The sequence below is a fragment of the Mustela putorius genome, unplaced genomic scaffold (assembly GCF_011764305.1).
Source record: "Mustela putorius furo isolate JIRA1106 unplaced genomic scaffold, ASM1176430v1.1 tig00000407_pilon_pilon_pilon, whole genome shotgun sequence".
Classification (NCBI taxonomy): Eukaryota; Metazoa; Chordata; class Mammalia; order Carnivora; family Mustelidae; genus Mustela; species Mustela putorius.
In genome coordinates, this window is record NW_025421373.1 from 23737076 (window position 1) to 23747052 (window position 9977).

The following is a 9977-nucleotide window of genomic DNA, read 5'->3' on the forward strand; positions in this document are numbered from 1 at the left end:
TTTTTCCATTAGGCACATCATAGTTACTTTGTACTAGGAACACTAGAGATAGAGTGCAACTGCCCCTCAGAACAATGTATTACTTAAAATATAACCCATGGGAAATTTTACTAGTTATCAAGCACGTTTAGATACAGCCTTAAGAAAAACACATACTGGCAACATTTTTCCGTTATCTCCCCCCAAGCCCAGAGCACCTGTGGCTAGTTAAATAAGTCTTTTGAATGTGCTTGTTCAAGTATAAACTTTATACTGCTTGTCCAGACATATTTTACCTTCCTTCTTGTTTATCTACAAGGCACATGACTAATGTTTGGCCTTCTTCAGCTCTTCTGTGGATTACTGTCCATATCTAATAAAAGCGGGACTGAGGGGTTGTTTGGGGCAACAGTCTTTTCTACTGTTGTCCCCTGCTCCCTCTCTCTTGCAGCTGACTTGTTTGTGCCTCGTTCTTCTCCTGTGCACCGTCAGGAAGCGGCAAGTGGTGCCCGAACAGGGACCGAAATGAAACAGGAGAAGAAACCCCCATGTGAGTTTTTGCATGGCCGGGCCTTTTTCCTGCTGGTGAGTTGTGGGTACTTATCGCAGGGTATGGGTAATCTAGAGAGCACAAACGATTATTGCCCTTATGTTTGCTTACTAAGACAACTCCTAAAGGCGGGAGGAGCAAGGGCCAACTTATGGAGCTTTAAAAAAAAAAAAAAAAGTGATTAAAGAACATTGCTCCTGGTTCCCTATATTAGGGACTTTAGATTTACAGACATGGGAAGAAGTAGGTCTTGAGTTAAAACTTTTGCATGCTAAAGGAAAACCAATTCCAATGGTTTGGACCCTCATTTGCTCCATTTTGGAATCTTTACAAACCCCTGATTCGGAGAGCGATAATGAATGTTCAGGAGAAACTAAAAAAGAGGAACGTGAACATGCCATCCAGGAGGAGAAAGAAATTACTAAGGCCATCGTAAAGGAATATATAAAGGAAGGAATCTCTTCCCCCTCCTCCAATACCAGAAGAAAAGGTGCAAATGGCACTGCTGCCATCGGCTCCATCATTCGATGAGAAGGCACCATTTAGTGAAAAAAATGAAGAATTCTTGCTATCAGCCATTCAAAAGGGCCTCCTTGAAGCACAGCAAGCGGGAGACCTAGATGCCTTTCATTTTAATTTCCTGGTTATTACTAGAGAACCTGTCGCTCTGGGACATGATCCTAGTGATCCTAATGATATCTATGAGGCCAAGCATGTGCCATTTTCCTTTAAATTATTGAAGGAACTAAAACAAGCAGTACCAAACTATGGAGTTAATTCTCCATTTACAATGGGAATCATTCAAGGCATCACAGAAGGCAATCGACTTATTCTGATTGATTGGTCCTTGTTAACAACAGTTCTATCTTCAAATGAATTCTTGCAGTTTAAAACATGGTGGCAAGATCATGCAGAAACCGCAGCTGCCCATAGCAGAGCTTGTAATGTTTCTATTTCCATGGAACAGCTCATGGGTGTTGGGCCATGGACCCAGGTGCAAGACCAGTACTAATGAATGATCAAACTATTGATTAGCTCCAGCGTTGCTGTTTGAGAGCCTGGGAGAGAATAGGATCCCAAGGAGAGAAGTGCTCTTCTTTTCAGAAGGTGGTACAGGGTCCAAAAGAACCCTATACTGATTTTTTTTGCAAGATTACAAGAGGCTATCAAAAGAATGATAAATAATCGTGAGGCTGCTGATACCGTTCTTCAGCTGTTGGCTTATGAAAATGCCAAAGCTGATTGTAAGAAATTGATAGCACCCTTTAAAGGCAAGGGGACATTGACAGATTATATTAAGCTATGCCAAGGAGTAGGAACAGAGACCTACAAGGCTGATTTGTTAGCTCAAGCAATGGCTGCTCTGACCACAGGAAAATTTAAAGGACAGTGTTTCAGCTGTGGGCAAGCAGGGCATACTAAAGCTCAATGTAGGCAAAAAGGAAAATTCTCTCTGCAAAATGTAAAAAATAAAACACCTGGTCTCTGTCCTAAATGTACAAAGGGAAACCATTAGGCAAGTCAATGTCATTCCAAATTTAGCAAGGATGGATTCCCCTTTCAGGGAAACTTATTTCGGGGAAAGCCCTCAGCCCTGAAAAACAAGGGGGCCAATTCTCCTTTAATGCCCAGCTTTCAAACAAATGTACCATTTTAAATTTATTACACGCCACACCTGGTGTGCCGGATTAGATATCCCCATTCCCAAAGGTTATCTCTTAATGCCTGCCAAGCTTCCCACTAAAATTCCAACTAATATTTATGGCCCTTTACCAAAGGGAATCACTGGGTTACTTTTGGGGAGATCTGGCCTTACTTCAAAAGGAGTACTAGTTCACACTGGTGTTATTATTCAGATTATACTGATGAAATTTCAGTGATATTAACTACTGCAGATCCATCCATACCATTTTCAAAAAGGAGACTGCATTGCCCAGTTGCTACTTTTACCCTATCTCCAGGGTCAATCTAAAAACAAACAAAGAAACTCCATTGGGTTTGGAAGTACTGGAAAAACTGGAGCATATTTGAGAAAATTTATCAAGATAGACCAATTTGTCATCTTAAAATACAAGGAAAGGAATTTTTCAGGTCTAATTGTTACTGGAGCTGATGTCTCTATCATAAACTCATTACATTTGGCCTAAAAAATGGCCATATAATTCCTCTTCTGTTACTATTATAGGATTAGGACAGGTTGGCAATGTACGTCAGAGCTCCAATATTCTTCTCTGTGAAGGACCCAAGGGTCAAAGGGTTATTTACAGCCATATACTGTAGACTTACCCATTAACTTTTGGGGGCGAGATTTACTAAGTCAATGGGAAGCCTCTCTGGTTACACCTTCCCCTAAGGAGGATTCCCAGATTTTTCACAGAGGGCCACTGCTCCTAAACCCATTAAGTTAATTTGGAAGAATGACAAACCTATTTGTGTGGAGCAGTGGTCCTTAACACAAGAGAAATTACTTACTCTTATTACAGATAAGAAAAGGGCATAATAAAGAATCCCACGGTCCTTGGAATTCACCGGTCTTTGTTATTAAGAAAAAAATCAGGAAAATGGAGACTTCTAACAGACCTGTGTATGGTTAATTCTGTTATCCAACTCATGGGGTCTCTCCAAGTTGGATGACCTTCACCTAATCTAGTCCCACACGAATGGTCAATAATTATCACAGATTTGCAGGATTGCTTTTATACTATACCACTTATTAAGGAAGACTTCCCCCGTTTTGCTTTCACTATTCCCAGTATAAATTGAAAAGAACCAGCCAAACGATATCAATGGAGAGTTTTACCACAAGGAATGTTAAATAGCCCCACTCTCTGTCAGGAGTATGTGACAAAAGTTATACAGCTGGTCAGAAATCAATTTCCACAAATTTATCTTATCCATTATATAGATGATATATTATGTGCAGCCTCTGATAACATGCAGTTGCAGGATACATTTAAATTGTTTAAATTACAATTTGAAAAATACAAACTAATTATAGCTCAAAAAAATTGACCCTATCTCCAGAGTCACCAAGTCACCACACCTTTCTCATATTTGGGGTTCATTATGGACAGGACCTCAGTTAAACCACAGAAAGTTCAAATCTGTAGAAATAAAATTACAACCTTGAATGATTTGCAAAAATTATTGGGAGACACTAATTGGATAAGACCTAAAACTGGAATTCCCACTTGTGCTTTGCAGCATCGATTTGCCTCTTTAAAGGGAGATCCTAATTTAAACAGCCCTAGGATCCTATCAAAAGAGGCCTTTAAAGAATTACAATTTGTTGAAAGCCAGATTCAACCAATGCAAATGGATAGAGTCCAACCTGAGATACTATTCGATCTTCTTATTTTTCATATCCCACATATACCCACTGGATTAATTATTCAGGAAAAACAAATCATAGAATGGGTTTTTCTTCTGAAGAATACTGTTAAAAAACTCACTACATATATAGACCATATTGGCAGTATTATTCAATTAAGAAGAAAAAGAACTCGCCAAATACAGGGATATGACCCACAGGTTATTGTTCTGCCTTTAAATAAGACACAAATTGAAACAGCATTCCAAAATAATTTTAATTAGCAAATAGCCCTTAGTGGCTTTACTGGAAACACTTCTTCTCATTATCCCTCTTTACCTATTGTTTCCTTTTTAAAACATACTGCTTTTGTCCTTCCTAAAATTACTTCTGAAAATCCAATAACAGATGCCCCTACTTATTTTTCTGAACGCTCTGTCAAAGGCAAAGCCTATTATTATGGTCCTATCTCAAAGGTCATATATCTGCTACTGGTCCTTCATCACAAAAATTAGAATTAATGGTGATTATTACATTGTTTCAAGATGTTTCTTCTGCATTTAATCTGTTATCTGATTCTTTATATACAGTATATGTTTTGCAGCACATCGAAACTGCTACTGTTTCTACCTCTGATGTAATATGATGACCCTCATCACAGCCGTAAGTCTTCCTGGATGTTATGCAAAAATAAATAACTTTACTTACCTTAGGCCTATATACCCAATCCTCCCCTACTCCATCCAGAAGAGTGGAGAAAAGATATAATACCAATTTATTTAAATGCCTCAAAATACCAATTTATTTAAATGCCTGGAATTTTGGATCTTAGATTGCCACTCTTGCCTCTAGAGGAAGGCACAAATATTAATCTTACCTTAGGATATCAACACAGACCAATATGTATTGGCAATCATTCCAGTTGTCTTATCCCTAATGATCAAAGATGGTTGGTGGACTTTCCTACCAATAATTATCTAACTAAAGTTCAGTTACATTTACTCTCCACTAAAGGATTCCCAGCCAATGAATATTAAGGTCCTAGCTACAGCACAGCAACACCCCTTATTCCCGAATGCAAACTAACACAAATGTGGTCTGATGAGGGCATTCACCCTTTATGGGAGGATTGTGGAGCTTCTCACCCCAGTATTGTTATTAATGATTTCTATGGAATTGTATGGGACTGGTCGCCTAAGGGGATGGCAGTCACCAATTGCACTGGGAGACCCTGCTCCTCTCATCAAAATTTAAAATGACAAGTTTTGGATGGTCTTATTTTACCACAAACCTTAACCTCAGGAGATGCACCTCTGGCCTGGCGTGGGCAAGGACTTTTGGTGCCATCCCCTTTTGTTAATTATCATAAAAGACAAAAGAATTTATAGAAGGTCACCACCACTTTGAATCACATAAGAGTTTGGAACATCTCTTACATTTATCAGTCTAATAACTATGCATTCTCCTTTTTCCTAATGAAAGAAAAATGGGTAAAAGCTTGTGTTAGATATCCCTATGTTCTTGTTATTGGAAAAATGACTTTTGATCATAACAATAGGGAAATAAACTGTCCCAGATGTAAAATGTTCACCTGTGTGGATAAAAATGTTTATACAGACAACTCTATCATTCTCATAGTTAGAAGAAGAATAGGCATCTGGTTACTGGTGAAACACCACCATGTTTGGGAAAGCTCTCCAGATATACATGTACTTTTAACAATTTTAAAGGACTGGGTACATAAAACAAAAAGATTTCTTGTGTTGCTTATAACAGCTATTATAGGAATTATAGCCATTACTGCTACAGCTACCACTACAGGAATAGCCTTGCACCAAACTGTACAAACCACACTATTTGTACAGCAATGGCAGGAGAATGCTAGCAAAGCTTGGAATCAAGAAATGATCACAGATCAAAAATTAGATAAAGGTATCTCTGATTTAGAAGCAGCCATGATATATATAAGAGATGATCATCAAAATATAAAGCTTAGGTTTCACATTTTATGTGACTGATATGTTTCTTCCTTCTGTGTTACTCCCCATGCCCATAATGAATCAGAAATATCATGGAACAAAATTTGCTGTCATATTACTATTCATTATGGTGATAATCTAACTTTAGATATTAAACAACTTGAAAATACTATTCAAGGGGCACCTGGGTGGCTCAGTGGGTTAAAGCCTCTGCCTTTGGCTCAGGTCATGATCCCCAGGTCCTGGGATCAAACCCGGCATCAGGCTCTCTGCTCAGCAGGGAGCCTGCTTCCCTTCCTCTCTCTCTGCCTGCCTCTCTGTCTACTTGTGGTCTCTGTCTGTAAAATAAATAAATAAAGTCTTAAAAAAAGATACTATTCAAAGTATTAGTCACTCATCATTACAATCAGTTCCAGGAGTGAGTTTTGCTCAAAGGATTAGATATTCTATCTAATTTAAACCCTTTTACTTGGATCAAACAAACTGGTCTTGGCGTTATAGGTGGAATGATTATTCTTTCTATTGCTATAATCTTTTTATGCTTCGTCCTCAGATGCAGGCGAAAATTCTTCCAACGACTGATGGATCAAGAAGTTACAAAATTGACTTTTCTTCTGCACAAACAAAAAGAGGGAGATGCAACTATCCCTCAGAACAATGTATTACTTAACATATAACCCATGGGAAATTTTACTACTTACCAAGCACGTTTAGATACAGCCTTAAGAAATACACATACTGGCAACAGGTCTCTGGGGGAGAGGATGGTATATGGCCTTGAAGCCAAGCAGCTGGGAACACCCAGCCCACTCAGGGCAGAAGGTCCTCTGCTTCATTTTTCCATTATCTCCGCCCCCTGTCCCCCTCCCCCACCCCAGCCCCAGAGCGCCTGTGGCTAGTTAAATAAGTCCTTTGAATGTGCTTGTTCAACTATAAACTTTCTACGGCTTGTCCAGGATTTTGCCCTCCTTGTTTATCTACAAGGTGCATGACTAAAGTTTGGCCTTCTTTGGCTCTTCTGTGGATTACTGTCCATATCTAATAAAAGCGGGGCTGAGGAGTTGTTCGGGGCAACAGTCTTTTCCACTGTTACCCCCTGCTCCCTTTCTCTTGCAGCTGACTTGTTTGTGCCTCATTCTTCTCCCTTGCATCATCAGGAAGTGGCAATGGAGGGGAACCTGGGTGGCTCATTTGGTTAAGGGACCGACTCTTAATTTTGGCTAAAGTTATGATCTCAGGGTTGTGAGATCAAGCCCTGCTTCAGGCTTTATGCTGGGTGTGCAGCTTGCTTAAGATTCTCTCTCTTCCTCACTCGCCCCCTTTCCCTCGCTCTCTTAAGTAAAAATAAATGAATTAATAAGTTAATTAATTAAAACAAAACAAAACATAACAAAACACTAGACAGACCTTTAGCACCATGCTTCGGGAGCCATTTTAAGCAACAAAATCTGCCCCCCTCTCCAAGTACAGAAATGTGAAAACCATGGCACTAAGCAGATTGAAAAAAATTTTTTTGTTCACACTGTGGGCATTTAAACAAAAAACAGAGCATTGCTTTGTTCGTCCTCAGTTGGCAACATGCAAGTTAGAAATTCTAATTTTTTTTTATGACTCTATTCATGTTAACTATGAAAAGACTAGGTTGATTTGGGGGTTACAAATAAATTCTTGCAAGCAAATGAATCCTGAAACATGTAATCCATGAATAATTGGGATTAAGTTGTATATTTAAAAAGATGATAAGTGGGGCGCCTGGGTGGCTCAGTGGGTTAAGCCGCTGCCTTCGGCTCAGGTCATGATCTCAGGGTCCTGGGATCGAGTCCCACATCGGGCTCTCTGCTCAGCGGGGAGCATGCTTCCTCCTCTCTCTCTCTCTCTGCCTGCCTCTCCATCTACTTGTGATTTCTCTCTGTCAAATAAATAAATAAAATCTTTAAAAATAAATAAATAAATAAATAAAAAGATGATAAGAGTTCGTACCCGTATTTTAAATTCCAAACCCAAATCTCAAGTTTCAAACTGGACTTTGCCATTGCCATGATTGTGAATCCTTTGTTAGTGCATTACCACAGTGTAAATCCAACTATTCCCAATGTATTCACTTATTTGCCCAATCAACAGACTTGACACAATGTAATCAAACTTCTATCCACTCTGGCCACCTTCACTACCTAACCTGCAGGGGCCTGTCCCCCAAGCCCTCCAGACTGGGGACCCCTGAGCCACACCCTAGGACTCCGCCTGCCACCCAGGAGGAAATCGTGCCATTCGGAGCCGTGCAAAACCCTCAGAGCAGAGAAACCTGCATGCCCCTGCTGAGGCCAACCCTCCCTTCGGTGCCCCAGCAGGCTGCAAACAGGGAGGCTGACACTCAGCCAGCTCCCATCCCTTGACTCTGCTGCGGGAAAGCTCCCCTGTGCGGGGACCCTTGGGGGAGTTGCATGAGACCGGCCCATGTTCCCGGATGGCCATGACATGCACCTAGTGAGAAAGCCTTCTAGACCACAGGCGCCAGCGTGGCACAAATCGCCGCCCAATGCCAGCCAATCAACATTGATTTGGGCAGAAAGCTTGTGAGAATTGGCAGGAAAGAGCCGGTAAACTTGCATCAGGGGCTCGGGCATGCAGTGCTGCCGCCTGGGACTGGCCTGGGATTCCAAGTGGTCCCTGCCTGAACCCTGCAAGAAAGCCCTCTATGAGCCAGGCGCACACAAGGCCAATACTTGCCACTCCTCAGCCCCCTGGGGTGCCCACCCTGGCGCTGGCGGATGGGGCCTGCCATGCCCTTGGCCCTTGGCCTAACCCTTGTTTGGGTTTTCAGGCTTCCGTGCCCAGGGGCCTGTGACCCAAGCCCTCCAGACTGGGGACCCCAGAGCCATACCCTACGATTCTGCCTTCCCTCCCTGGAGGAATCCATGCTGTTCGGAGCTACACAGAACCCTCAGACCAGGAGAAACCCTCATGCCTACCTGAGGCCACCGCCACCTCCAGCGGCCTCCCTGGCCACAAATCCCCGAATCTGACACGCCACCTGACCGCCATCTTTGACTTAGCCCTCCCAACCCCAGGATCCTGACTCAGTGCCAGCAGATCGGGTCTTCCATGCCCCTAGGCCCTAACCCTAAATTGGGTTTTCAGGCTTCTGTCCCCAGGGACATATTGGGGACCCCTGAGCCACATCCCAGGAGGCCTCTCCCTGAGGGCCTCCACAGAAGAAAGCTCTCTGGGGGCAGATGGGGGGTGGTGCGAAATAGCGCGTGGGGCTTGGGCTTTTTTGGCAGCAGGGGGCGCCAAAGTTGAGGGTGGCCTGAGGTGGGCATGCAGGTTTCTCCTGCTCTGAGTGTTTCCCACAGCTCCCAAGGGCACAGTTTCCTCCTGGGTGGCAGGCAGAGTCCTGCCTATGGCTCAGAGGTCCCCAATCTGGAGGGCTTGGGGGATAGGCCACTGGGCACAGAAGCCTGAAAACCCATCAGAGGGTTAGGCCAAGGGCTTAGGGGTGTGGCAGGCCTGAACTGCCAGCACCCTTGTGTGCACCCCAGGGGCCTGAAGAGCAGGAGGCATTGGCCTCACATGTGCCTGGCCCGGAGAGGGCTTTCTCGCAGGGTTCCGCCGAGACAACTTGGGACCCCGGGGCCAGGACCAGGCGGCGGCCCTGTGGGCCAGCACTGCCAAAAAAGAGTTTGCCGGTGGCTTTCCAGCCAATTCTCACAAGCTTTCTATCCAAATCAATATTGTGGTCTAGAGCACTTTATTGCTAGGTGTGTGTCGCGGCCATCCTGGAATAAGGGCCTGGCCCTTGTGGCTCCCTCGAGGGTCCCCATGCAGGGGAGCTTTCGCGGAGCAGAGTTGAGGGAGGGGATCTGTCTGAACATCAGTCTGTGTTTGCAGCCCGCTGGGATGCCGATGGTGGAGGTGGCCTCAGCGGAGGCAGGCAGGTTTTTCTCACTCTGAGGGTTTTGTGTAGCTCCTAAAGGCACAGTTTCCTCCTGGGTGGCAGGCCTCCTGGGATGTGTCCCCCAAGCCCACAAGATTGTGGACCCCGGAGCCACACCCTAGGATTCCACCTGCCGTCCTGGAGGAAACTGTGCTATTCCGAGCTGTGCAGAATACTCAGACTGGGAGAAACCTCCATACCTCCCAGAGGCCACCCCCGCCTCCG

The 9977-nt window shown here is 43.5% G+C and overlaps 1 long non-coding RNA gene across 1 annotated transcript; it reads left to right on the top strand.

The window, feature by feature from the left end:
* The first annotated feature begins 217 nt into the window (after positions 1-217).
* Positions 218-6938, top strand: LOC101673018. The gene is made up of 3 exons (XR_198378.3): positions 218-564; positions 4430-4502; positions 6372-6938. It is a non-coding gene; the product is annotated as an uncharacterized LOC101673018 (long non-coding RNA).
* Positions 6939-9977: the final 3039 nt, after the last annotated feature.